The sequence below is a fragment of the Petaurus breviceps genome, unplaced genomic scaffold (genome assembly GCF_028583685.1).
Source record: "Petaurus breviceps papuanus isolate PSGF00001 unplaced genomic scaffold, PetGlider_PUasm1.0 90762, whole genome shotgun sequence".
In the NCBI taxonomy this organism is placed as follows: Eukaryota; Metazoa; Chordata; class Mammalia; order Diprotodontia; family Petauridae; genus Petaurus; species Petaurus breviceps.
Genome location: NW_027187339.1, coordinates 10,025,353 through 10,053,284, shown reverse-complemented (window position 1 = coordinate 10,053,284; position 27,932 = coordinate 10,025,353). Strand labels below are relative to the sequence as shown.

At 39.8% G+C, this 27,932-nt stretch overlaps 1 protein-coding gene across 2 annotated transcripts in view; it reads right to left on the bottom strand.

Moving 5' to 3' along the window:
* PRXL2A (peroxiredoxin like 2A) overlaps window positions 1–27,510 on the bottom strand; it is a 67,292-nt gene extending 39,782 nt beyond the window's left edge. Inside the window, exon 1 of one of the 2 annotated variants that reach the window (XM_069068385.1) lies at window positions 27,410–27,510. The gene's annotated coding sequence lies outside the window, so the exon portion shown is untranslated. Of the gene's footprint in view, window positions 1–4,511; window positions 4,570–27,409 lie in introns of those variants that run through there. The other variant, XM_069068384.1, reaches the window with a different exon arrangement.
* Between the last annotated feature and the right edge of the window lie 422 nt (window positions 27,511–27,932).

The window sequence follows — 27,932 nt, the reverse complement described above, 5'->3', positions numbered from 1 at the left end:
AATTGAGTGGCAACATGAGCAAGCAAAGGAAGAAAAGCAAGCACAACAGTCGGACTTTGGATTCCTTTTTTGGGGACAAAAAGGATCAAAGCATGGAACAGGAGAAAGACAACAAAGTCAGAAGTCCTGCACCAAAAGCTTCCAAGAAAAATATGAAAGATTACAGGCCATAGAGGAGCTTAAGAAGGATTTTGAAAACCAAATAAGAGAAGTAGAGGAAAAATTGGGAAGAGAAATGAGAATGATGCAAGAAAATCATGAAAAGAGAGTCAACAACCTGACTGAAGAAAATAACACATTAAAAAATAGACTAACTCAAATGGCAAAAGAGGCTCACAAAGCCAATGAGGAGAAGAATGCCTTAAAAAGCCGAATTTGCCAGATGGAAAAAGAATCTCAAAAGCTCACTGAAGATAATAATTCTTTCAGAATTAGATTGGAGCAAATGGAAGCTAGTAACTTTATGAGAAATAAAGATACTATTAAACAGATCCAAAGAAATAAAAAAATAGAAGGCAATGTGAAATATCTTATTGGAAAAACCACTGACCTGGAAAATAGATCCAGGAGAGATCATTTAAAAATTATTGAACTACCTGAAAGCCATGATCAAAAAAAGAACCTAGAAATCATCCTCCAAGAAATTTCTCAAGGAAAATTGCCCTGATGTTTTAGAACCAGAGGGAAAAATAGAGGTTAAAAGAATCCAACCAATCACCTCTTGAAAAGCATTGCAAAAAAGAAAATTCCTAGGAATATTATAGCCAGGTTCCAGAGTTGCCAGATCAAAGAAAAAATATTACAAGCAGCCAGGAAGAAACAATTTGAATATTGTGGAAACACAATCAGGATAACACAGGATCTGGCAGCTTCTACTCTGAGGGTTTGAAAGGCTTGGAATATGATATTCTGGAGGTCAAAGGAGCTGGGATTAAAACCAAGAATCATCTACCCAGCAAAACTGAGTATCATGTTTCAGGGGAAAGTGTGGTCATTCAATGAAATAGAGAATTTTCAAGCATTCTGGATGAAAAAACCAGAGTTGAATAGAAAATCTGACATTCAGATACAAGAAGCAAGAGAAACACAAGAAGGTAAACAGGGAAAAGAAATTATAAGAAACTTATCAAAGTTGAACTATTTACATTCCTACATGGAAAAATCATAATTGTAACTTATAAAACTTTTCTTAGTATGAGAATAGCTGAACGGAATATAAATGTGTATATATATGTATACATACATGTATATGTCTATATAGGAGGGTATATGGTCATATGGATACATATGTGAGTGTGTGTATATATGTGTATAGGTATACATAGACAGAGGGCACAGGACCAATTGAATAGGAAGGGATAATACTTAAAGGGTGAAATTGAGAAGTGAGAGAGGAATATAATGAGAGGAGATGGGGAGAGACAGAATGGGGTAAATTATATCATATAGAAGAGGCAAGGGAAAACTGTTACAACAGAGGGGAAGAACAGGAAGGCAAAAGGGAATGAATCAACCTTACTCTCATTGAATTTGTCTTAGGAAAGGAATGATATACATACTAAATAGATTATCTCACCCTACAGGAGAGTAGGGAGGAAGGGGACGAGAGGGGGGATGATGGAGGGGAGGGCAGGTTGGGGGGGGGGGAGGCAAGTTGGAAGCACACACTTTTGAAAAGGGACAGGGTCTAAGTAGAGAATAGAACAAGTGGGGGTCAGGATAGGATGGAGGGAAATAGTCGGTCTTTCACAATATATCCACTATGGAAATGTTTTGTGTAGCTACACATGTACAACCTATATTGAATTGCTTATCTTCCCAGTAAGGGTGGGTGATGAGGGAGGAAGGGAAAGAATCTGGAATTCAAAGTTTTAAAATAAAATATTTTTTAAAATGTATTATTATTATTATTTTACATGCAACTGGGAAATAAGATATACAGGCACTGGGGTACAGAGATCCATCTTGACCTACTGGAAAGTCAGAGGGAGGATGGGGGAGGATGTAGGAGAGAGCATATTGGGGGAGAGGGTATACAGTGGGATCACTGTTTTGAAGTGGTAGGTAGGGGAAAGATGGGGAGAAAATTTGTACTTCAACATCTTGTGAAAATGAATGATGTAAACTAAAAATAAACATAAGATTAACATTTGAGTTTCCTCATCTTCATTTTTGCAAAATCATGAGATCAGACTGAAGTTTCTTCTAGTTCTAGAACTATAATTCTAGGAACACTACAAAGCCTCCTAAATGAAATCCATAACCATTCAAAAGTATTGGGCCTAATAATCCACAAAGAAAAACTAAGTGGATGAAAAATTCTTGTTGTCCTGGCTATTTTATATAGCTGGATGGATAAGAGCTCTTCTATCAGTGTTTGTGTATACATACATGCATATGTGTGCATGTATGTGTGTATAGACACATATACATTTTTTTTAAATATCAGGGAAGACATTACAAATGGACAATGACTGGACTCAGAATTGAATGGGAGAAGAATTATATTATTGCCTTTGGAAAATTGAAAAGGTGGGGCAGCCAGGTAGCACAACGAGTAAGAGCAATGAGTAAGAGCACTGGCTCCAGTGTCGGGATGACCTGGGGATCAAATCTGGGCTCAGATACTTAGCACCACACCCAGAAATAACTGGCCATGTAACCTTGAGCAGTTACTTAACCCTGATTGCTTTAAAAAAAAAAAAGAAAATTGAAAAGGTCTTTTAATGACTTCCCCTCTCTCTAAGCTTCCCCCCTCCCACCCCAAAACAAAAGCTTATCTTTTCAACACTAATATTCTTCAGGTGATATTAAATGTCTGTGAGGCAAGGAACACTATAACTCATGAATAAGAGAAACTTAGGATCACCCAAAGGACAATGGAGATGTGGACAGTGGGCATGAGCAGGTAATAATATTTACAAATGAGACATTACATTGGCATCATGATATAAATAATGTCATCAAAAAAATGTATGATCAAAAAAGATGGGCCAGTCACATATGGCAGCAGTGAGGTAAAAACTGAAAGATAAGTCAAATGCCCCACTGATATTCTTGCTATATCTAAAGAATGTGGGGAAGGCCCTCAATATGTTGGATGGATCCCCCTTCTTCTCTACAGTGAGCTTATGGCAGGACAAGGATAAGAACTATATATGATGGGCAGGCATGGATGGGGTGAAATTCACATTATTCAAGAGAAAGCCCAAACCAAAGACATCGTACATCCATGAGAGTACTGGAGCTTTTTAAAAGTACTTTTCTTACAAGGTCAAAAGACAGATATGCTTGCAGCTAAGCTTTTGTCAGAGGGTAAAAAAATCATGCAGCTCTGGGTCATGCCTTGTTATTAATGTCTGTCCTTTATTTATATTGTCTATAACAAAGGAGCTCCAGTCTGCCCTTATGTAGCATGTGATCTCTTCTGCGGACCACGATTTAGGGAGCACATCGATGAACTGGAGAGTTTCCAAAAGAGAGTAACCAAGATGATGAAAGTTTTGAGATCACATAAGCAAAAACTATCAGTTATTTGGCAGACTAATCAGGGGTGGGGAACCTGAGGCCTCCATGCCAGATGTGGCCTTCTAGGTTCTCAGGTACAGCCTTCTCACTGAATACAAATTTTATAAATCAAATCCTTTTATTAAGGGGATTTGTTCTGTGAAATTTGGGTTCAGTCAAAGGGCCGCACTTGAGGACTTAGAGGGCCATTTGTGGCCTTGAGGCAGCAGGTTGCCCGCTCTTGGTCTAGATGGTCTCTGGGGTCTCCTCATGATTCTATGTGATTCTATGATTATGTGCTAAGTATAGAAGAAAGTACAAATATAAATAAAAACATTTATGGTCCCTGTCCTAGAAGAAGTATAAGACTTTAGGCTAAGTGATGTCCACGGACACTACAGGCTGGGCTACAACAATTGTCTGTGCTAACTCTTCCCATGTTTGTGTTTTATTTAAAGAAAAAAGAAGGAAGAATAGTGTTATTTTTGTCAAGACTACAGAAATTACATCAGAAATTCAAGGATCTATGATTTCATCAGCATGGGAACTCCTTTGCAAGGTCCTTGAGGGCAGTGATTGTGTTTTGTTTTTGTCTCTGCAAACTCTCTGCTTTGCACATAGTAGGCATTTTACAAATGCTTGTCATTTTGAAATGAACCCTCTGTAAGTTTGTAGACAACTTTAATGAATTGTTGCAGTCCCAACAATTCATTATTTTATAGTCAACCTTCACCCAGGTTGAAGAATCTTTTCCAACCTGGCTAGACTGACCTCAGAGACAAGAGGACAGTCCACCACTGGGCCCAAACTTGGGAGTCCTTCCCACTTGGTAGGAGCTGCTAGAACTTGTACTCTGCTGAGAACCCCATGCTGGCCCATAGCACGATGAGCCATCACAGGGTGGAGTGGGGGATAAAGTTATACATAGTCATGTAAAGTATTAAAAGCAAATGATTAATTTCTGCCAGAAACAAGTATAGACACCGTCATATTAGAAACCTTACCTGTACACAAGACCAACCTGGGTGCCTCCTGCAGAACTGTACCTCCAAGGAGATATTGGCCTGAGGCATAGGTAGGGATGCAGGAAAGAATGGGAGAGGAATAAAGGAAGTAGGTGGGAGAAGGCAGGAGTGACAAAGGAAAGAAAAAGAAAGTAATGCTTATAATGAGTTCAAATAGGAAGCAAGCCAAACCAAATGACTTCAGGTGCCCCTCCTTCACTGACATGGCCTGGGCCAAAGCTGGTCTCCCTATCTTCGTGTCTTCCTATTTTCAGATGGTAGAGGTCTAATTCCTGTTTTCCCCTCACCTCACAGAAATGCTATGCCACTCCCAGGAAACTGTTTCCAATGTTATCCTTTCATTCCATCCATTAATTCAGTACCTACCATCTTTAATGTATTATGCTTAGTACTGTAGAAATTCAACTGTTAAATAAAATATAGCCTCTGAACCTCAAGCAATCCGTAATCTAGTGTCAAGACTATTTTCCTAGAAATCAGACAATTAAAACTAATCTTATTCCTACCTCCACACATAGTTAGCCTAAGGAAAAGACCATTTATTAATAATAAATAATAGTAATGTGATAGCTAACATTAATATAGTACTTAATACATGCCAGACACTGTGCTAAGTGCCACATAATTATTATCTCATTTGTTTCTCATAACAATTCTATGAGGTAGATGCTATTATTATCTTCATTTTACAGATGAGGAAACTAAGGCAGATAGCAGTTAAGTCACTTGCATAGTGTCTGCAACTGGATTTGAACTCAGGTCTTCCTGACTTTAGGCCCAGTGTTCTATCCACTGTGCCACTTAGCTGCCAGTTATCAAAAGACTTACTAAGTCTTTTCCCAAGTCTTCCAAAAACTTGGCTGTGAGACAGCCTCATGTAGAGGTAAAAACTCAATAGGAACTTTTAAAAATAGTTCCCACCATAAAGGAATAAAATATCCTTAATGTAATTCTACTTAGATAAAGCAATGATTTTGAAAATTGACTTCCTCATGTCCAAGGTTACTGAGGAGAACTGGCGTTCTCTCTTTGTTTGTAAGCAGGGCAGGTGGGTAGTCCAGTGGATAAAGTGCCAGGCCTAGAGTCAGGAGGACCCGAGTTCAAATTTGACCTCAGACACTTCCTAGCTATGCCCTGGCTAAATCACTTAACCCTGTTTGCCTCAGGTTCCCCATCTGTAAAATGAGCTGAAGAAGGAAATGGCAAGCCATTCCAGTATCTTTGCCAAGAAAACCCCAATGGGACCACAAAGAATCAAGCACAACTAATTGAACACTAAACTACAACTGTGTATGTAATGGTAGTTGGGTTGAAGGCCAATCCTTTCCTATCTACCCCCAAAAGCATTTATTAAATGTCTATCATGTAAATACAAAGATGAAATGGACAAACAGCCTCAGTGCCTGATAGTCAATGATAAGGGAAGGGAGATACATTATACAAAAAAAAAATCAGTATATACGTGCTAATTTGAAGAGGGCAAAAAGCATTAACACTTAGGTGGCTCTAGAAGTTTCCTGTGGGTGGTGGCCCAAGAATTGAACCCTAAAAAAAAAAGGAAGCATTCTTAGACGTGAAGGTGACATTACCATCCATAAAGCCAAACCCCTCCAAACCCACATTATAAAGTGAGGGAAGAAGCAATGACTAAGTAAGAGAATTCCAGGCCTGGTGACATCCAGCGGGGACTTCGTGTTCCCTGAAGTCCATGAAGGCCTGCAAGGAACTATGAAACAATGGAGAACTGGGTGCTTCCGGATATCGGGTATCCCTAACTGGGTTAGCACCCTGGTCAACAAATCAGAGAGATCAGCACCTCACCTGGTGGAAATTCACACAGGCACATGGTGCTGTAAGGGATGATTAAATTTTGTTTCCACATAAATTAAATGAAACATGATTTGAAGTCATATTGGTGGCTAATGTAACAGATAAAACTGCTTGGGGGGAGCAGTGGTGGGATTGGCCATTTGATAATCACAATCTAAAAAGCAGACTCCTTTTGTTCTGAAAACGCCTTTTTCCAGGAAATAAAAAAAACTGTCCGACAAGTATGAGGTCCATTTACCCAGCCGACTTCTTAGATAATGGGACTCTTTCTTATAGATATCCCATGGATATGACCAAATCTTCAACACACATCTTTTGTCAATTCTCTTAGCAGTTGAGAAAATTCCTTTCTCATGCTATGGAAATCATAACATCTGATACAGACAGACTGAGGAGACTAAAAGCATTTATTAAGTAAAGTATATAAGGATAAAAAAGGGGGTGGAATTGAAATGTGAAAATGAGAAGTGTAAGCAGGGGGCAGAGACCCATGTAAGGGTGGGGTTTCAGATAGGCTGTGAACCCTAAAATGCTGACCAATGGGATGCAGGTGGGAAATTTGAATCAGCATGGGTTAGAAAAGGGTTTTGTAATTATCTTGTAGAATGTACCTTCGTCTATTAGGGGATCCTTAACAAGGTGTTAAAGGCCTGGTCACCCATGAGAGATGACATGAAATAAAAATCTTTTTTTCTAAATTCACTCATGGCCAGGTGGAATTCTTAGTAAGGCAATTATTTCTCACAGCGCTGACAACTATTGTAGGAAAACTACAAGTGTGCATGAAATGAAATGATAAAATGCTTTCATTAGGCATCTGTACCATACAGGACAAAACTGGAAACGTATCTCACCACAAGTCCAAGCAAAAGCTTCATGCTTTCTGCTTTTTAACAATGATAATTCTCGGTCCAAGTCACACAACAACATATTGCAGATCAATTAGGATAATCATGAGAAATGACTTGTAAAAATGATTATTAATAACCAATATCATGGAGATTTGGAGCTTCTCCTTGTCGGGTTTCCCCACTCCTCTTCTTCCAAAGTCCTGACTTCAAGTTTAGTTTTTCTTCGGAAGGACATTATTGATAAAGAGATTGCAATCACTCCCCTTATCCTGGTCAGCCCCCACCCAAGCTTGCAAGTAATTTATTCTAAAGTAGGGAAGCCCTTTGTGTTCTACCCAAGCATGTGTGGAGGCAGATTCTTTTTCAGGATTCTTTTTTGGACTTGAGGCCAAGTGTGGCCCTCTAGGTCCTTAAACACAGCCCTCTCTAACTGAATCTAAACTTTTGCTCTGTGAAATTTTGGATTCAAAGGGCCACACTTCAAAACCTACAGGGCCACAGGTGGCCTGGAGGCTGCAGGTTCCCCACTCCTGGAAATAGCCCAAAGCTAGGAGTGGTATGGTATAGAGATATTTTCTCTCCTCTAGGGATGAAATGATGATGGAGTGACATCAGCACATATAGGCTGCCCGCTTTGAGATAAGTAAACACTGAAACAATCCTGTTTGTCTTTCTTAGACTGAACTCTGAGGGTTGACAGACTTCATCCCCAATCCCAGAGTACATGAAATCAAAGAACTACTAAAATCTAAAAAAAAGTAAAAGTTGAAAAACCCAAGACCAATATGCATCTCAATACGAACTCCAGATACTACATAATAACCAAATGGATAACAAAATAATACCATTATATGACATGGTTTGGAAGAGAAAACCTGAATTTTAAAAGTTCCTTTCTGAATTTGACCTAGGTATAATGAAAATGCTAAAATTATTTATTTGAATTTTTAATATTTTATTTTTCCTAGTTACATGCAAAAACAATGTTAACATTCTTTTAAAAAAATCGAGTTCTAAATTACAAAATTATTTTTTGATGCACACATGGAAAATGTAATTTATTTATAATATCTGTTTAATATAAAAATATTGATACCAAATGAAGCATGTTCTGGGGAGACAGTTTAAGCCCCTTATGGTTCTGCTTCATCTTAGACCCATTATCATTACTCCTAAAGAAAAGTGGGTATGGCTTTCACATTAAAGAGGAGGTCATTCTAAAACATCTTATAAATCACTTACTGTACATAGCTGACATCATCATATGGCTCTTCTGAAAAACACATTAAATACCTTTTCCATCTCATGGAATCTCTCTCCAATGATATCATATAGATGTCATTTAGACTTGATAAGTTTTAAATTCTTCATGTACATGAAGAAAAGATAGAAAATGAAGGCTCTGAGCTTGAATCTAAAAGTGAAATGGAATCAATGGATGAAAGTGACACTTTTCCAATACCTTGATCTCCACTAGGCAAGATACAATGAACAAGGTTATCAAAGAGAAGAAACTTAGTAATGGGATCAAAGCATTTAAAGCAAATCACAACTATTCAATACCATTCTTTATCTATATCTGGAACTAGAAAACAAACAATAACATTTTTAAAGTATTCTTTTAAAAAATAACACAATACCATATTAGTAAAATACAGTGCTTGTAACCCTAAGATGTTGCTATAGTCCTATCTAGCTATTTGGGGCCCCAGTTGGGGTTTTCTTGGCAAAGATACTGGAGTGGTTTCCCATTTCCTTCTCTAGCTCATTTTACAGATGAGGAAACTGAAGCAAACAGAGTTAAGTGACTTACCCAGAATCACACAGCTAGCAAGTGTCTGAGGCCAGTTTTGAACTCAGGATGATGAGTCTTCCTGACTTCTAGTCCAGTACCACTTAGCTGCCCTAACCTCAAGGTAGATGTTGAAAAATGAATACTTCCTGGAGTACATAGTAAACAAGTTAAATACTTACAAATACTCTTTGAATAAGCATATGTCATTTGCTGAGCAATAGTAAAGGCTGACATAAGAACACAGCTTTGATTTGTTGAACACAACTGAAAGGGATTAACTCCAGACAGAGCTGATGAAATGGCAAATTTCCAAGGGTGAAATAAAAAAACTCTCTGCGGGTGACATCCACATAAATTCAACCAACAATAAGTCAACAAAGTAGTATAGAACAAATGACCAGGTCGTGTAAATTTATACAGGACCAAGGGTTGATATGATGACAATTCAGGACCAGAAATTACAGAAGGGTTTTCCTCAAAGAACTGTGACTTATACTTGGATGCATTCAAAGAAATGTCAGAGAATGTGCAACACATCACATTGGATTGTGAAAATTTAGCACCTACTGAATAACTAGCAAAACACAAGCCATTTGGCTAGAATTACACACCAAAAGCCATCCTTCAAAGTCTAGTAGATGGCAGACCTCCATACTGAAAAAAAAAATACCCCAAAATATGCCTGAGAATTCAACATATAATTTACACTGGTCTTGAATCATTATCACAGACAAAGCTGTTGTCCACAATTTCCCAGACACCAACATTGATCTATAAAAGTATGAGAACAATGTTTTTAAAAAGATATGGCCACGGCAAATATTCAATCTCCAATTTATGAGGAATGAAAAGCTTTCAATATATAGACACCTAAGAGAAAAATATCAAAATTCTGAGGGAACGGGTATCTCTCATCCATTGTCCCATCTGCTACTAGATTTGTCCTGAAAAAGCTTTCTGTGAGTCTAGAGAAGACAAGCTTATACCCTAATGCTTTTATTCAGTTATTTTTATCTAACTGTATAACAGTCCACATAGCATTAGCTCTAAAAGGATAATAGCAGGATGATGACTATTTTCAGGACCATGTCTATCTGAAGTGCATTGAAAAAGATGAGAAGAATGAGATGAGTAGTAACACCAACCCAAACAGTAAGCATAGCTGGTATTTATAGAGTACTTGGAGTTTGGCAAAACAGTATATACATACATATGATACATATGTGTATATATATATATATATATATATATATATATATATATATTTAACAAGCTACAATACAAACAAGTACATGATAATGCGAAACAAAGTTCCATATGAGGTTCAAGGAAGAAAAGATCACAACTGACGTGGGGACATCAAGGAAGACAAAATGAAGACAAGGCATTTTAGCTGCTCACTGAAGATTGGGCAGGCAGTCAGTGGGCAAAGAGAGAGGGGAAAGGGCACTCTATGCAGGGGGATCAATTTGGACAAAGGCTTGGAAGTAAGAAAGTTGAGGGGATGTTTGAGGGACAGAGAATAGTCTTGTTTGGCTAAAGCACTGAGTAAGTGATAGGGATTGGTTTGATAAAGGCTGGAAAGTTTCAGTGGTGAGGAAAAGTTTTGAATGCCAGAGAAAGAACTTGTACTTGATAGACAATAGGGAATCATTGAAAATTTTTGAGTGGAGGAATAAAATGCATGTATCTTTTTTTTTTTTTTTTGCTTTTTGGAGGGCAATTGGATTAAGTGATTTGCCCAAGGTCACACAGCTAGTTTTTGTGTTAAGTGTCTGAGGCAGGATTTGAACTCAGGTCCTCCTGACTCTAGGGCCAGTGCTCTATTCACTACGCCACCTAGCCGCCCCTAAAATGTGCATATCTCTTCATAAAATACATAGTCCAGCAGGACCCACCATACTGGGTTTGCCTGAATCAAAGAAGGTGCTGAATTGCCGCAGCTCAAAAGAAACATAAGATGTGCTCCACTCCAAATGTTCATATGGACTACTTGTGTCAGCCTGGTGTAGAGCTTTCCGAGCTTGTATAAGTCTGATCAGCCGCAGTTGGATACACAATACCCAGACACAGCATAGTAATGCTACTTTGGTCCTCTTCGAGCACGAAGGACAACCACCAAGCAGTCCAAAAGGGTTATGATGGATATACTGCAGGGGTTGAAGAGGAGAAAGGAAAACCTTTTAGGAAACTTTTATACTTCTCTGGAAAGATGGTACTGAGTGTCTGGGATGGCATTAATGAGAACAGAGTGAAATGGGGAAGTCTGACATAGAGAGAGTTTATAGGACTTGGTAACTACTTCAATGAGGGAGGTAAAGGGGAAAAAAAGAAGATAATATAGCTGCAAATATGCGAGACTGGTGATGCTACAAAGAGAAAAGAATCAGAAAACAGAACAGGTTTAGGGAGAAAGATAGTAACCTTGGTTCTGAAGAAGAGGCTTGTGAAAAACATGACATCTGAACAAGTAAACAGTCACTGGGTCACAGTCCTCCCTGACCAAAAAAGAAAAGTACAGAAGACTCACACTTAAACTCCTTTTGGAGAACTTCCCACACCCCTAGAGAAAGGTCTCCACTTGCTATGAATAACCAGAGCTCCAAGCTAAGGAAATGAATACAGATCTGGGGAGATTCTTGTCTCCATTCCCGCTGGCTGTTCTCTCCATCTGGAAAAGAGTTGTTAGTGAGATTGAATGAAGAGGGACTTAAAAGTACAGACTTGAGACTAAGGAAGAGCTATCTTGACTTGAAAATAAACCCTTTCTAACTAGCAGCATTCTCTCCTCCAATCTGACTCTCAAAATGATTTCTTTTCCTTTTATTTTTTTTGGACTTTACTATTAAAAAAATTTTTTTGGGAAACATTTTTATTTAAAGCTTTGAGTCCCAAATTCTATCCCTTCCTCCCTCCTTCCTCTCCCCCTTCTCTAAGAGGGTAAGCAATCAGATACAGGCTATCCATGTGCAATTATGTAAAACATTTCCATATTGGTCATTCTGTACAAGAAGACTTGAATAAAAGGAAAAAATATGAAAGAAAGAAAGTGAAAAATAGCATGTTTCAGTCTGTATTCAATCAATATCAGCTCTCTCTCTAGAGGCAGATAGGCTGCTTCATCACTAGTCCTTTGGGATTGTTTTGGATCATTATATTGCTGAGAATAGCTAAATCATTCACAATTCTTCACTGAACAATATTGTTGTTACTGTGTACAATGCAAAACAACTTTTCAAACCCAGACCATATTGTAAAGTAACCACTTCTGTTAAGTGCTATTTGTCTGGATCCACAATTCCTCAGTCTCATACCTATAAGAGTCTATTTATAGTCATTCCATTTTCTTATCCTTATGTGATTATAATTTCATGAAAAGATTTGTTGCATTATTATTTTGCATTTATATAGCATCTTTCCTTGGAGAAGCTCAAGGGATTAGCAGAGGCCCTGTTCCCTAAATTTCCCATTTCAGCAAGCATAAAAACCATCTCAATAACCCTTCTCCACAACCCCCTCCCCAAAGCACTACTCTAAAGGTTTAGTGGGGAGGTGTTTCCTTTAAGGGTAAGCTTAAGTGCCCTTAACTACATAAAGCCTTTTTCCAAATACCCCTCTCCTCACCTGCTAATGTTTTCCCTCCTTCTCACATGGGATCTGTCTTTCTGTATGTATATGTTGTCTTCCCCAGACTAGACTGTAAACTCCTCGAGGGCAGAGGCACAGAAATTTTTTTTTTGGAGGGGGGAAGACAGGGCAATTGAGTTGACTTGCCCAAAGTCACATAGCTAGTAAGTGTTAAATGTCTGAGGCAGGATTTGAACTCAGGTCCTCCTGATTCCAGGGCCAGTGCTCTATTCACTGTGCCACCTAGCTGCCCCCACACTGAAATTCTTTTGAGAAATTATAGATCTCATTTAAGAGTCACTGCAATATGATTAGACTGAATGGAATTAGTACAACCAAGTACAAGGAAAAAACAACTGGGAAACACTCTTCACGACAGTAGCAAATACCTTTGGTGAACATATGTTTCCCTGCTTTGCTTCATATTAATAATCAAATGGTCAAATGCAGTTATTGCTGCTATTACCTTTTTCAAAGAACCTTGAGTAGCTTTCTTTTTTAACAGAAAAGGAAATTGATTTTTTTTAACAAATTAATTATTTTTAGTTTGCAACATTCACTTCCATAAGTTTTAAATTTTCTTTCCCCTCTCCAAGAGAGTGTGCAATCCAATATAGGCTCTCTCTCTATATATATTCTTATTAAACATATTTTCATATTAGTCATGTCGTATAGAAGAATTAGAATGCATGGGAGGAACTGTGGGAAAGAAAAAAACAAAACAAAAAAAGAGAGCCAACAGTATGCTTCAATCTGCATTCAGACTCCATATTTCTTTGTCTGGATGTGGATGGTATTTTCCATCATGAGTCTTTTGGGAGTTGTTTTAGGTCCTTGAATTGCTGAGAAGAGCTAAGTCTCTCAAAGTCAATCATTGAACACTGTGGCTATTACTGTGCACAATGTTCTGTTTCTGCTCATTTCACTCAGCATCAGTTCATATAAGTCTTTCTAGGTTTTTCTGAAGTCTACCTGCTCATCATTTCTTATAGCAATTCTTGTATATTCTTATATAAATCTCTCTCTCCCTATATACATATATATATATACATACACATATATATGTATTACTTTCATATGCCATAACTTGTTCAGCCATTCCCCAAATAATGGATATCCCCTCAACTTCCAGTTATAGGCCACCATAAAAAGAGCTGCTATAAATATCTTTATACATGTGGGTCCTTTCCCTATTTTTATGATGTCTCTGGGATACATCCCTAGAAGTGGTATTGCTAGGCAAAAGTTGTATGCACATTTTTATAGCTCTTTGGGCACAACTCCAAATTGCTCTCCAGGATGGTTGGATCAATTCACAACTCCTCCGACAATGTATTAGCATTCCAATTTTCCCACATGTTCTCTTAGTATTTATAATTTTCCTGTCTTGTCATGTTAGTCAATCTGATAGGTGTGATGTGGTACCTCAGAGTTGTTTTTTTTTTTTTTTAAGCAATCGGAGTTAAGTAACTTGCTCAAGGTTACACGGCCAGTTATTTCTGGGTGTGGTGCTGAGTATCTGAGCCTGGGATTCGATCTCCAGGTCATCCCAACACTGAAGCCGGTGCTCTTACTCGCTGTGCTACTTGGTGGCCCCCTCAGAGTTGTTTTGATTTGTATTACTCTAATCAATGGTGATTTAGGGCATTTCTTCCCTATGTCTACAGATAGTTTTAATTTCTTCCTCTGAAAACTGCCTGATCATATCCTTTGACCATGTATCAATTGGGGAATGACTTGTATTCTTAAAATTTTGACTCAGTTCTGTATATATTTTAGAAATGAGGCCTTTATCAGAGATATTAGTTGTAAAAATTCTTTCCCAATTTTCTGCTTCCCTCCTAATCTTGGTTACATTGGCTTTGTTTGTGAAAAAGTTTTCAATTTAATGTAATCAAAATTATCCATTTTACATTTCATAATATTCTCTCTTATTTGGTTATAAATTCCTCTGTTCTCCATAAATCTAATCGGTAGACTATTCCTTGCTCTCTTAATTTACTTATAGTATCAGTCTTTATATCTAAGTCATGTACCCATTTGGACTTTATTTTGGTATACGATGTAAAATATTGGTCTATGCCCAGTTTCTGCCATACTATTTTCCAGTTTTCCCAGCAGTTTTTGTCAAATAGCGAGTTCTTATCCCAGAAGCTGGAGTCTGGGTTTATCAAACAGTAGAATACTATAGTCATTGACTATTGTGTCTTGTGTACCTAACATATTCCACTGATCTACTCCTCTATTTTTTAGCCAGTATTAAGTAGTTTTGATAATTGCTGCTTTATAATACAAGTTAATATCTGATTTGGGCTAGGCCACCTTCCCTAACATTTCTTTTCATTAATTCCCTTGATATGCTGGACCTTTTGCTCTTCCAGATTAATTTTGTTATTATTTTTTCTAGGTCTATAAAATAATTTTTGGTAGTTTGATTGGTATGGCACTGAATAAGTAAATTAATTTAGGTAGAACTGTCATTTTTATTATATTAGCTCAGCCTACCCATGAGCAACTGATGTTTTTCCAATTATTTAGATCTGACTTTATTTGTGTGAAAAGTGTTTTGAAATTATGTTCATATAGTTCCTGGGTTTGTTTTGGCAGGTAGATTCCCAAATACTTTATAATGTTTACAGTAACTTTAAATGGAATTTCTCTTTCTATCTCTTGCGGCTGGGCATTGTTCATACTATGTAGAAATGCCAATGATTTATTTTATATCCTGCAACTTTGCTAAAGTTTATGATTTGCTTATTATTTCAAGTTTTTTATTGTCATTTGTCATTGTTAATTTATTGTTATTTGTTTATTATTTCAAGTAGTTTTTTTACTTGATTCACTGAGTGGCTTTTGACATAAATGAGAATCAGCTTGTTGAATCAGATAAAAATACTGACCCAAGGTCCTATGACTGGCCATGCTTCCCAATTCCCCTTCCTCCAGGTATCCTAAGAGACAAAGGTGAAGGAATATTTATGGGGAGCAGTTGGTATAAAGGCACAGAGGTTGAACATAGTATTGTATGAGAGAAATAGCATGAAGGTCAGACTGGCTGGACCACTGAGTCTAGCATAGATCAGAGTAATACATAATAAATCTGGAAAGAGAGGTAAGAATCTGGTTGTGAAGGACTTTAAAGGAAAATACTTATACTTGGTCCTAGGGGATTGTTGATTGGGCAGAGGAGTACTACAGTGAGACCTGTTCTTAATCAAGGAGAATCACTTTGGCAGTTTGGGTGGAGGAGGGATTTGAGAGATACTTAAGGGAGAGAGACCAATTAGGAGGTGATGACAATTGTTCAGGTAAGAAATTATGAGAGCCTGAACTAAGGGTAGCTAGTGTGTGAGCATGGTGGAGACAGATAGGAGAGTTATCAAGGAGGCAGAACTAACAAGATTTAGCATTAGGTGGGCTACATAGGGTGAGGGAGAGTGAGGAGCAGGATATAACTTCAAGGTTACAAACCTTGGTGACTAGAAGGAAGGTGATACCCTTGACAGAAATAGGGAGTTTCAGAAGAGGGGCAGGTTTGGGTGGGGGGGGGGAGATCATGAGTTCTGCTTTGGACAAGTTGAATTTGAGAAGCCCACAGAACGTTCCATTTGAAATGTTCAATAGGCAGTTGATCATGTGAGCTGGAAACTCAGTAGAGTAATTAGAGCTAGATAAATAGACATGGGAGTCACCTGCATAGAGCTGATAATAAAACCCCTGGGACCTGATGGAGATACCAAATGAAAGAGTATGTGGAGAAAAGAGAAATTGGGGTGGGGCTTGAGATTATCATGACAGATATGAAAGATAATACAGCAAAGGAGATTGAGAAGGAACCATCAGAAAGATAGAAGAACCAAGAAACAGCAAAGGCATAAAAGCCCACAGAGAAGAGATGAATCAACACTGTCAAATGCTACACAAGAAGGATGAAGAGACCACCATGTTTTATGGTTAAGAGTGCATACATATACACACACATAATATACATTTTTATTTAATTGGTAACTTTGGAGAGAACAATTTCAATTGGGTGATAAAATTAGAAGCCTGAATGCCAAGGGATGAAAGGTGGAAGGGCAATGAGATTATCTTGCTTTTTTTCTAAGACTTTAGCTAGGAAACAGAGGAGAGATGCAGGGCTGTAGAATGAGGGGATAGTGGGCTTAAGAAGTTTGTTTCTAAGCATGGGGAGAACTGGGGTAGACCCCTAGCTGATGATTTATGAAAGGTCAATGACATGAAAATACAAGGCCTGATTTGTAATTTGCACCTGTAAAGAGAGTAGTTACACCAAAAAGATCATGAATCCCTTGTAGCATCAAAACAATAACCCCTTAGTGGAACCAAAAGAATTCTCATGGAGAAAGCCTTTGATAAAAAGAGTTCCTGCTTCCTTTATTTCTAATGGGGCTCCAAAGCATTACAACAGGTCCCTGACACATGGCAGGGACAGGCATTGTGCATGGGCAGCCACTGGATTCAATAGCTAGGCTTGGTCGCTAACCAGTAAATTAGTGATTGATCAAAAATCATTGAACCAAATACCTGGATGTCGGAATTTCCTGGCTTTGGATGTTGTTTTAGAGGAGAAAAATAGTGAAGGAAGAATGGGTAAATAGGTAAATACACATATATATGCATACAAAAACAGTCATGTATATACTGTCACTTTAAAAATTTTTTTATATTTTATAAGAATAAAGGATCAAGGCTATCTCAAAGAATAAGGACCTATGGTTTATTGAGGGATGATGTAAGGTCTTCAGTTCTAAGGAAAGAGTGAGTTCTGTTCCTAAAAAGAGAAAAAAATACATATTCACTTGGGCTTGGTGCCATTTGGGGTGCCAATCCATGCTGCCTGGGCCATACTAGGTAGCCTCCTATTCTGGGTAAGCAACCTTTCTTTTGCCTCAGTGTGTTCTCTATTCTTCCAACTGTAATTTTGGAGTGTTTAAAAAAAATAACTCATTTCCTAGCTCCTCTACCAAAAGGAAACAAATGGGTTTCACGAAAATAAGCATGCATTTTAGCAAATGGAGACTGGTCTTTCAGCCAGGTAAAGGAGAAGAAAGTAAAATCCTGGATTCAGAGAGGGTCAGAGGTGCTGAGCCATAGTCGTACTGCCTACTGGTATATGTGTGACCTTGGACAAATCACTTAACTTTGGGAGGACTGCATGAGGCAGTGGAAGAAAGGAAGAATTTGGAGTTAGAAGATCCAAGTTCCAATTCCAGCTTTGCCACATATTGCTTCTGTGCTTTGGGCAATACATTGAACTTTCCTGGGGTTTGGTTTTCTCATATGTAAAATAAGGTTGGCCTAGAAAGTCCTTCCTCCACCTCCCCCAGCTCTAAACCTCTTAGAGTTGTAGCCATCTATAAGAATGGAGATGATAATACTTAAATGACCTCACTCTTATGTGTTTATAATAATAATGATGATGATGATGATAGTAGCTAGTATTATATAGTGCTTTCTGGTTTGCAAAAATGCTTTACATATGTTATTTTGCTTCTTTCTGGGAATTATAATGTAGTTGAAATGATTATCCCCATCATACAGATGAGGAAACAGAGGCTGGGATAGGTTCACTGACTTGCCCACAGTCACAAAATGAATATCTGAAGCAAGATTTAAACTCAGGTCTTCCTGATTCCAAACTCAGCACTCTATCCTCTGTGCCAACTAGATGCCTATTGAAATAGCATGTTGTAAAGTAGTTTATAAACTTTAACCTGCTATTAACACCTGTTACATATAAACTGAAGGAGAAATTAAAACATTCAGTAGAGGGAAAGGGTCTCTTTTAGACTGGCATTCCAGCTCAGTCTCACCTCCCAGGAGACAGGGTATTTTAATGATAAAACCTTAATTTAATTGTATTTAGGTTTTTGGTTCAGTCCAGTTATTTTATCTGTGTAGTAACTCTCCCTTTACCAAAAGAAAATCCACTGTTTTTAAAAGATACAGATAGTCTTAAAGAATTTCCCAGATGGCAGAGAGAGAAGTTAAGGAATTTTCCCAAGGTCACACATTGAGTATGTATCACTCGAAATAAAAATTCACTCCTAGAATTCCTTGCTTCCTAAAAATGGAACACCCTGGACAGAGTATTGTCTGGGTCTCCCTGACTCCAAGGCCAACGTTCTGCCTCTCAGAACCGGCCCTAGTTCTGCTCTCTGGAATCAAGTAGAACAAGTCAACTCCTTCTTCTGCATGACTGCCTTACAAAATTGGAAGATAATTACCATTTACTCCACTGAGTCTTCTTTTCGCCAGGTTAGACATCCCCATTTCATTTAATGGATGCCCACACAGCATGAACTCAAGGCCCTCTATCGCCCTGTTTATCCTCTCTTGAATATGCTATACTTATCAATCCTAACCCTTCTTAAAATGTGGGGGCCATCTACTGTGTCCCTAATCTATAGCTTGTTTCTCCATTCCCCAGTTGATGGGTATGGATTCAATTTTCAATTTTTTGCTACTATAAAAAGAGCTGCTATAAATATTTCTGTACACACGGCTCCTTTCCAACTTTGTCTCTTATGGTAATGGAATATTATTACATCGTAAGAAATGACAAAAGGAATCGTTTCAGGGAAACTTTGAAAGACTTGTACGAACTGATATAGAGTGAAGTGAGCAAAACCAGGAGAAAAATTTCTATGACAACAATAATACTGTAAAGATAAACAGCTTGAAAGACTTTAGAACTCTGATCGATGGAACAGTCACCCACAATTCCAAAAGACGAGATGAAGCATGCTACCAACCTCTCAGCACAACAGTGATGGATTCAAGATTTAGAATGAGACATACTTCATTTTTTTCGGACATAGCCTACGTGGGGATTGGTTTGGACTGACTATTCATATTTGTCACAAGGGTTGGGTTTTTTTTTTAATCTTTTAATGGGGTGGAAGAGGAAGAAATGAGAGAAAATAAATGCTTGTTAATGAAAAAAACTTTAAAAAATGTTACCCTAGAACACCCACTATATTCCAGATTCAATCTGACTTCCACATGGGTCTCCTTAGATGTGGACACTATATATGAAAGACAGATGTTAATGCCAAATCATGACACAAGACTTGGAGCCGTCTGACTTTCCACCCAGTGGCAAATGCCCTGCTGGAAACACATTTGCCCTTTGCCCTAGTGGGAAAAGTACTTAAAGAAGGCCAGTATTGTTCCTCTGATAAAAGACTTAGTTCCTGTCGTCTATCTCAGCCAACTTCAGCTGAAGAGACTCGCTCAAAGTCCAATCTTCCTGCCCCTTCAAGGCTCTAACAGGAACAAAAGAGAAGTAATGAATTATTGAGATCTGAATTCTATGAGCAGGGCTTATTCTTCTTCTCATTTTATAGATGCAGGAACTGCAGCGGAAAGGGGTTAAATGACTTTGCCAGGATAACACAGTCAGAAAGTGAAAGTGAAAAAAGATCTAAATTCAGGTCTTCCTGATTCCAAGTCCAATGCTCTCATTCTGATCCTAAGATGAACTTAAGATCATTTAAAAAATAGCTAATACCCCTTTCTTGTTGTTTGAATCTTACAAAGTTAAACCCTGGAAGGAACCATAAAGACAGTCCAGGCCAACTGCTCATTGGACTAGTACAGGTCTTACCGTATCACACCTTAACTCCAGCAGCCCCCTATCATCTCTAGGGCTAAACAGAAAATATTACAGCTTCTAAAACCCTTTATAACATGGCTCCCTCCCACCTTCCCTAGCCACCCTCACATTCCCCACATGCTCCAAGATCAGTGTAGCCAGTCACTGGCCTCTGCAAACAAGACATTTCATCTCAAATTCTGGGCATTTTCTCGGTTTCCTCTTGCCTGGAATTCTCTCCTTATTTTGGCCTCTAGCTTCCTACACTTCAAGTTCCACATAAAACCTTCACCTTCTAGAGGAAGCCTTTTCCTACCTCCCTTAATATCAGTGCTTTCTTTTTAAGATTATGGTCAATTAATCCTGGAAATATCTCGTTTGTACATAGTGGTTTGCATGGTATCCCTCTCACTGGACTGTGACATTCTTTTTTTTTTTTTTCTTTTTGGAAGGGGGGAAGAAAGTAGGGCTATTGGGGTTAAGTGACTTGCCCAAGGTCACATGGCTAGTTTTGTGTTAAGTGTCTGAGGCTGGATTTGAACTCAGGTTCTCCTGACTCCAGGACTGGTGCTCTACTCACTGCACCACCTAGCTGCCCCTGGACTGAGAGTTTCTTGAGAACAGGAACTGTCTTTTCCTTTTTTTTTTTTATATATATCCCTGTCACTTAGCCCAGTATCTGGAAGGTGGTAGGTGCTTAATGAATGCTTCTTGACTTGAGGGAACTCAAGCTGAGAGGCTCACTGATAATCACAAAACTAATCTGTGGCAGTCAGGACCAGAACCCATGTTCCCAGACTTCCAATAACGTTCCTTTCTATTATATCATACTTTCTCTTTCTCTAGGAGGGATACAGCAACAATACTTGTTATTGCAATACAGCAAAAGAATACAGCAAAAGCCAGAGGCTTTTTTGCAACAAGATTATTTATATAACATATATAGCATTTATTTTTATATATTTATGTTTTTCACTTATATGTGTATGTATATACACATACATACACACACACACACATATACATATATATATATGACAAACCCAGAAGTATGGGCTAGGAGGATGGAAGAGAATGACTTCATCTACTACTCTTGGCTTTTTTGTCTTTGTTCTATTCAATTGCATGCCAGTCTGGGAAGATGCTGGGAGGGAGCCTCCTCACAGTCCTCTGGATTTTTTTTTTTCTTGCCAGAATTCCTAGAATAGGCCTTGAGGACATATGATTCCCATCAGGGGTTAAACTGTAATTATGGGAATTTTCTAATCTTAAATCAGATAGTTGTTTGCACCCACAGACCTAAAATCGGGAGCAGAAATAACCAAACAAAAGAATAAGTAAGCTTAGCCTGGAGGTGCGGTGACTGGTTTTTGTTGGTCACTCAGGATAAAGATAAAAATGTGGCTCACAAGCTTAAGAATGAAGTAAAAGAAATGTCTGACTATCCTTGTCAGGGAGAGGTTTTCTAATCACTACATCTTAGCAAGTGGGAGTAGAGTCCAAAGAGAAGAACAGACAACAACTAAAACATCATAAGAAACTCTCAGTAGAGAGGAGACATGAGTCCCTGAGGAAATCAGTACAATGATTATAGTGTAATGACTTCACCAAAGGATCCTTTAGCAATAGAAGTGTGAATGGCCAGGTCACATAGGTTCTAGGAATGTGCCTCTGGGTATGCCCTCCTCTCAAAGGTGATGTATAAGCCTGCGGAAGGGTGTGTTCAAGTGAGCCTGGAGAGATCTATTTTTGCTGTACTGTTGATCAAATGTCTTTTGCATTCTTTCAAATGTATCCTGGGGTGGCTAAAAGTGGATAGAACACAGGAGGGCCTGGGTCTTCAGGAGAGAGAAACAAAGAAAATTGTACTGGGGCCAGTCTGTGTGTGCAGACTGACAGAAGGGAAAATAGGCCTCAGATGCCTGACACTTACTAGCTGTCACTTGTCTGGGCAAATCACTTCACCCTGGTTGTCGGACCCCCAAGCCGCCACAAAATGTATCCCAACTGTTTCATTTAAAAATATAGATATTTGCTCAGCAAGTAAGAGCACCGGCTCCAGTGTTGGGATACCCTGGAGATCGAATCCCGGGCTCAGACACTCAGCACCACACCCAGAAATAACTGGCCGTGTAACCTTGAGCAAGTTACTTAACCCCGATTGCTTAAAATATATATATATATATATATATATAGATAGATAGATAGATAGATAGATAGATAGATAGATAGATAGATAGATAGATAGATAGATATTTGCAGGGGTTTGTGAACTACAGTTTTGAGTGAATGCTGATGACAGAGGACTTCTACTATAGGATAAGTTGGGGAGACCTACATGGGAGAGTAGGCACTCTAAGGGCTTTATTACTAAAAGGGGGGAAACCAAATTAATTGAAGACTATAATTCCAGTGAATCAAAATTTCATTTGAATGTAGGTTAGGTGAGTTCAGAAATGTTTTCCACTCCCATGCCCCTTCTGTCTGTCTACCAAGTTTATGTTCTTTCTTCGACACAGTTTGGATGTAGCTTCAACCCCTGGGCAGAATTCTGGTAAGGCCCACCTTTCCTGCCCTATTTGTTTAAAAGTCACCCCTTCAGTGGGTCTCTGTGGGTACTCAGAGTAGCTGCTCCTAGTCTCTTCTACGAAAGAGATGCAAATTCCTTACATGAGTCACTTAGAAGCAAGAATGTGGGGCAAGGACAAACCCTAGTCATTAAATTGTCAGTGTGATCTATAGCAAAGTAAAGAGGTTTGGACTTGAACTCCAGAAGACATGGGTTCAGATCTCAGCTTTGACATGTACTACCTATGTGACCCTGGTCAAGACTCTGGGCCTGTTTCCTCATCTTTAAAGTGAGGAAAATCATACTTATACCACCTTTGTTCAATCATTTTTCAGTTATATTAGACTCCCTGTGGATCCCATTTGGGGTTTTCTTGGCAAAGGTACTGGAGTAGTTTACTGTTTCCTTATCCAGCTCATTTTACAAATGAGGAAACTGAGGCAGAGTTAAGTGATTTGCCCAGGATCACACAGCTAGTGAGTGTCTGAGGTCAGATTTAAACTCAGGAAGATGAGTCTTCCTGACTTCAGGCTGAACTTTCTCTCCACTGCAACACTTAGCTATCTTTATATTATCAAACTCACAGGTTAGTTGTGAGGAACCACTATATATAAACATCAACTATTATTCCTTTACCTTAAATAGAAACAAAAGGGATGAAGTTCTGAATGTGAAAAAGGCAGGAGAGAAGAACCACTGACACACACATACACACGCTTTGGAGATCCTTTATGATTGTAGTAAAAGATCATCTCCAGCACGAGAAGGGACAAGAGCTTCTCTAAATACCACCAGGCCATCTCCAGGGGTCCTGATGAATATCTGGTCACTGGACCCAGTTGGCTCTGGAGGAGAAAGTGAGGCTGGTGACCTTGCGCAGCCCTCCCTCCCTCAAATCAACCGCTAGTCATGTCATCATCTCCCTGAAATCATGGACCTCTTTGAGAATGAAGGACAAATACAACAAATATCCAGGAATCCCTTTATGGGTACTCTCTGATGGCTGACCAGGATTTAGTTTCAGCACCCATTTCCCTTCTGTCTGTCTGCACACTCAGACTGGCCCCAGTAGAATTTTCTTTCTTGCTCCTCTTCCAACAAATCCTTTCAGTGTATGGCATATATTCTGTAGCCATCGTCATTAAAACCCATTAGTATATAGTCTGTGTTCATTAACATTATGAATCCTTTTAAAAAATTAATTTGACTTGGTTATCTTTTGTTTTTAATAGCCTTCATTTTTGAATATATCCATCCTCCAGCCTACTCAGTGAGACATTCCTTGTAACAAAAAGTAAGAGATGGGGACTGAAGAGGCAGTTCAGCCCAACTAACCAACATATCCACTTAGTCTGAGGATAGATATAATATTCTTCACCTGTAGTCCCCCACCTTTCTAATGAAGTGAGTTCCACCATGAATCCTAATGTAAATTCAATTAGAGACATGAAAATACCTAAAAACATTTCAACTACTTCCCTCTCTTAGTTACTCACGATCTTTCCCTCCCAATTAGTTTTTAGCTTTTATTCCTTTGATTCTCTCAGAGGCACTCTTAGGAATGTTTTCATTCTATTTTAGTTGAGCTTTTCACCTCTGGGCTTATTTTTTTAATTTACATTTTGGGTCACTTATTTCACAGTCACAATGTTTTTTCCCTGCTCTCCAGTCCCCACCAGATGTTACTGACCAGAACTTCAGCCTACCTACATACATCCGTCATATGTTTCCCAACAATGTTTTCCTTCTTATCCTGCAAACACTTACAACAAACACAGTTGGTGAAAAACAGAATCATAAATCTGGTGCTTCATATTTCAGGAGATTACCAGATTTGCAACAGAACTCCCTGGAAGCGCCTCTCTTACTCTGAGCTGGAATCAGTCAACCTATTTGAAACTGGGGTTTCTGTTAAGCCACAGAAACTGCCGAAGGCAGCAGCTCACCAAATAAAATTTTGGCTATTCTGCTCCAAACTCTGTCTTGACAGCTCAGCAACTACTGTCTTCAGTCTTCATCCCTTAAGGAATTTAGTTTAGAAATAGGTTTAAAGGAATTTATTTGAAAACTAGTGTATTTTTAAAGTGATTTAAAGGATTTTAGGATGTAAAAATTGATTATTAAAGCATCAAGAGATTTGGGTAGCTGGAAGAGAGGTACCTCAACCTGGTAAGTAACATGTCCAACTGAGGAATCAGGAAGACTTCAGTTAAAATCCACCCCCATCCCCCCAGCACTAGCTGTGTGATCATAGGCAAATCTTTAACTTTTCTGAGGCTCAGTTTCCTCATCTGAAAATTGGGACCATATCTGTTATACCTGCCTCACAAGCTGTGAGGTTCAAATCAGATTATCTATGTAGGCCACTCTGAAAACGTTAGTTACCTGAAGGTCAGTTATTATTAAAACTGTTGTCAGATGAATAAGTTGACAGATACAGTTATTCAGGTATAGCCCTAGTCAGTGACCCTCCTACGAGACTTTGTCCTCCTATTAGACTGTAAATTCGGAGGAAAAGAGCCCTGTCTTATTGATGACTCTATATTCTCGGTGTCTAATTTTTTTTTTAGATTTTAAATATAATCATTTACTCAGTAATAAGGCAAAAGAATAACAATATGACAAGTAGACATATAGCAAAGCAAATGCATGAATAATAAAATATATTGCAATCTACACATCAATCCGGTTGGTACTCTTACACAAATGTATCTGTAGAAAGACTGGACACACACAGGAAATTGGTAGACAAACACATGAGGGATGATAACTGTGCCTATGTTAATTCACAACTCTGAACTGCAAAAATCTGAGGACACCGATCAATCCATTCAAGAACATTTACACCACATAAACCCACTTCTCTATGTGTTTGCTGGTTGTCTACTACATCTGAAGCAATAAAATATTTACAACCTCTTTCAATTTACAGTCACTCTTAAAAGAATGTTGAGAAAATGCTACTTATTAATTTAATTAATTAGTTCCCTTTAAGCTGGAGAACTCCAAAGCTCATAAGACTGGCTATCTCTGGGTCAGTGTCTAATTTTTAAAACAGTTGGTAGTACCTCAGTGCAGTGGGATCTCAATAAATGAATGTGTATTGAATGAATCAATGATTAAATGGACAAATGAATGAACTGTTGCTGCCTGGGCTTCATGAAGAGCCCCTGTCCAAGGGAGGCATGAATTTCAAGGACAGGCTCACTGGAGAAGAGAGAGAAGGAAGGTGTCCTAACTGTTGAGTCACAAATTCTTGTCTGACCAGGGGCTCGGGCCCCAAGGTCAGCACCACTGAATCTGGGAAAGAATTCGGCAATGCCATCCACTTCTATCACAGAGGCAGAGTTATGGAAGGGCCCCTGTGCACGGAGAGAGAAAAAAATAAAGACCCCTCTATTCTATTCTTTGCAGGGGTGGGGGGGAGCATCTATGACTTTTTGCCAGTGACTGTTCCTCTGTTCAGCAGAAGCAACACTACTATTCTCCTTCCCACCTCGCCCCCAATTATTGCTATAAATTCTTTGAAAGTATTGAAATCAATCCTAAACATGTCCCCTACAGGAAGCTCATGTACAGTCTGAGCAGCCTTGGAAGCTGGTTCTTTAGGGAGCTATGAAGTTAGTTTCAGAAAAGGAACTATCTGACTCCAGGATACAGAACATCCTCTTCTGTATCTCTGCCAGTCTTGGTGGTCTCTCACTGCACAATGGAATGAATGGGGAAGTGGGAGGGGGGTAGGATAGGAGAGAAGAAAGGAGACCGAGAGTTTGCATTGCTTGGGTACCGCCCCCCCCCCCCAAAGTCGTCCTGGTTCCTTTGTTCTCAGTACTAGGTTGAAACTCCATGTTTGCTCACCTGACCTCAGTGGGTTTACTGCCTAGTCATGCCATTTGGCCTTCTGATAAACTGACCTAAGTCCAAGCCAAGTAGGCTTTATCAAGTCACACCACCCACACTCACCCCAGGGTCCTCCCAGCCAGACTGGGCACACAGAGCTGTGATCCTAGCGGTAAATAAGCAGCTGCTCAAAAGCCAGCCCAGCCCTGCCCTTTGCTCGCCCTAAGACTGGCCCGGTAGGGATGCACGCACCCTCGGCTCACACCTGTCCGGGGGAGGAGACTCCACTCCACCTGGCTCGGCCCGCCCCCTCCCCCGGCCCGGCAAGTTCCCACAGCTCCTGCATGCGGCGATAAGCCAATGCGGGGCTCCTGCCGACACCTGGCGGGGCTCCCGGGGTGTGGGGAGCTCCAGGCCGGGGGGAGGAAACTCGGCGCCCCTCTCCAGCCCCTGCCTCTTACAGAACTGCAGGCCGGGGCCCAGGGACGGCAAGGGAACGTAGGGGTCCCAGAGAACGGACACGGGGGTCGCTGTCCTTCCAGTGGTCCCCGCCGGGGCCTTTGGGTAACCTCTTCTGCATCTTTGCGAAGCCCCGGGCAGGTGCAGGCTCCCTAGGGATGGGGGAGTCCTGAAGGAGGGGTAGGTGCCTTAAGATCAGGACCCCAGTCCCTACTCCCCGGGAAGGCCCAAGGACCACAAGCAAGCCCCCAGCCATCCCATCCCCCTCATACAGCGGCTACTCACACTGCTCCTCCTCCTCCTCCCGGTCCCAAATCATCCAGCTCCCCCGCCCCCCTCACAAGGGAGCTTGGGGGAGGAGTTCTGAGCCTCTGGGGGCGGGGCCCGGCCTCCCCCGCCCCTAGTCCCGCCCCTCATCCGAGCTGCGGGGGGCGGGAGAGGGCGGAGTCGGAGGCAGTTCCCTCCCACCCTCACCTCGCACAGCTCCGAGGTAGGAAGCCGAGGCTGTGGCTTTTCCCCTCTTTGCAATTCTTCCTATTAGCTCCTGCTGCTGCTGCTGGAGGCTTCTACCCCTGCACGGTCCGCCCGCTCTGAAGACAGCAAGGTTTTAAAAGGGAGGCTGCAGCCAAAATAAAGTCCTTTCAAGCCCTAGGTGCCGCTGCAAGCAGAAGCCGGAGAGGATGAAATTGTGTCTGAAACCAAGTTTCTTTAAGCTGCGTAGCTGGTGCCCAGCGGAATTTCTAACTCCCCCACCCCATCCCAGGCAGGCAGGAGGTGGAGTCTTGTTTCTGTTTCCTCTGATAACGGT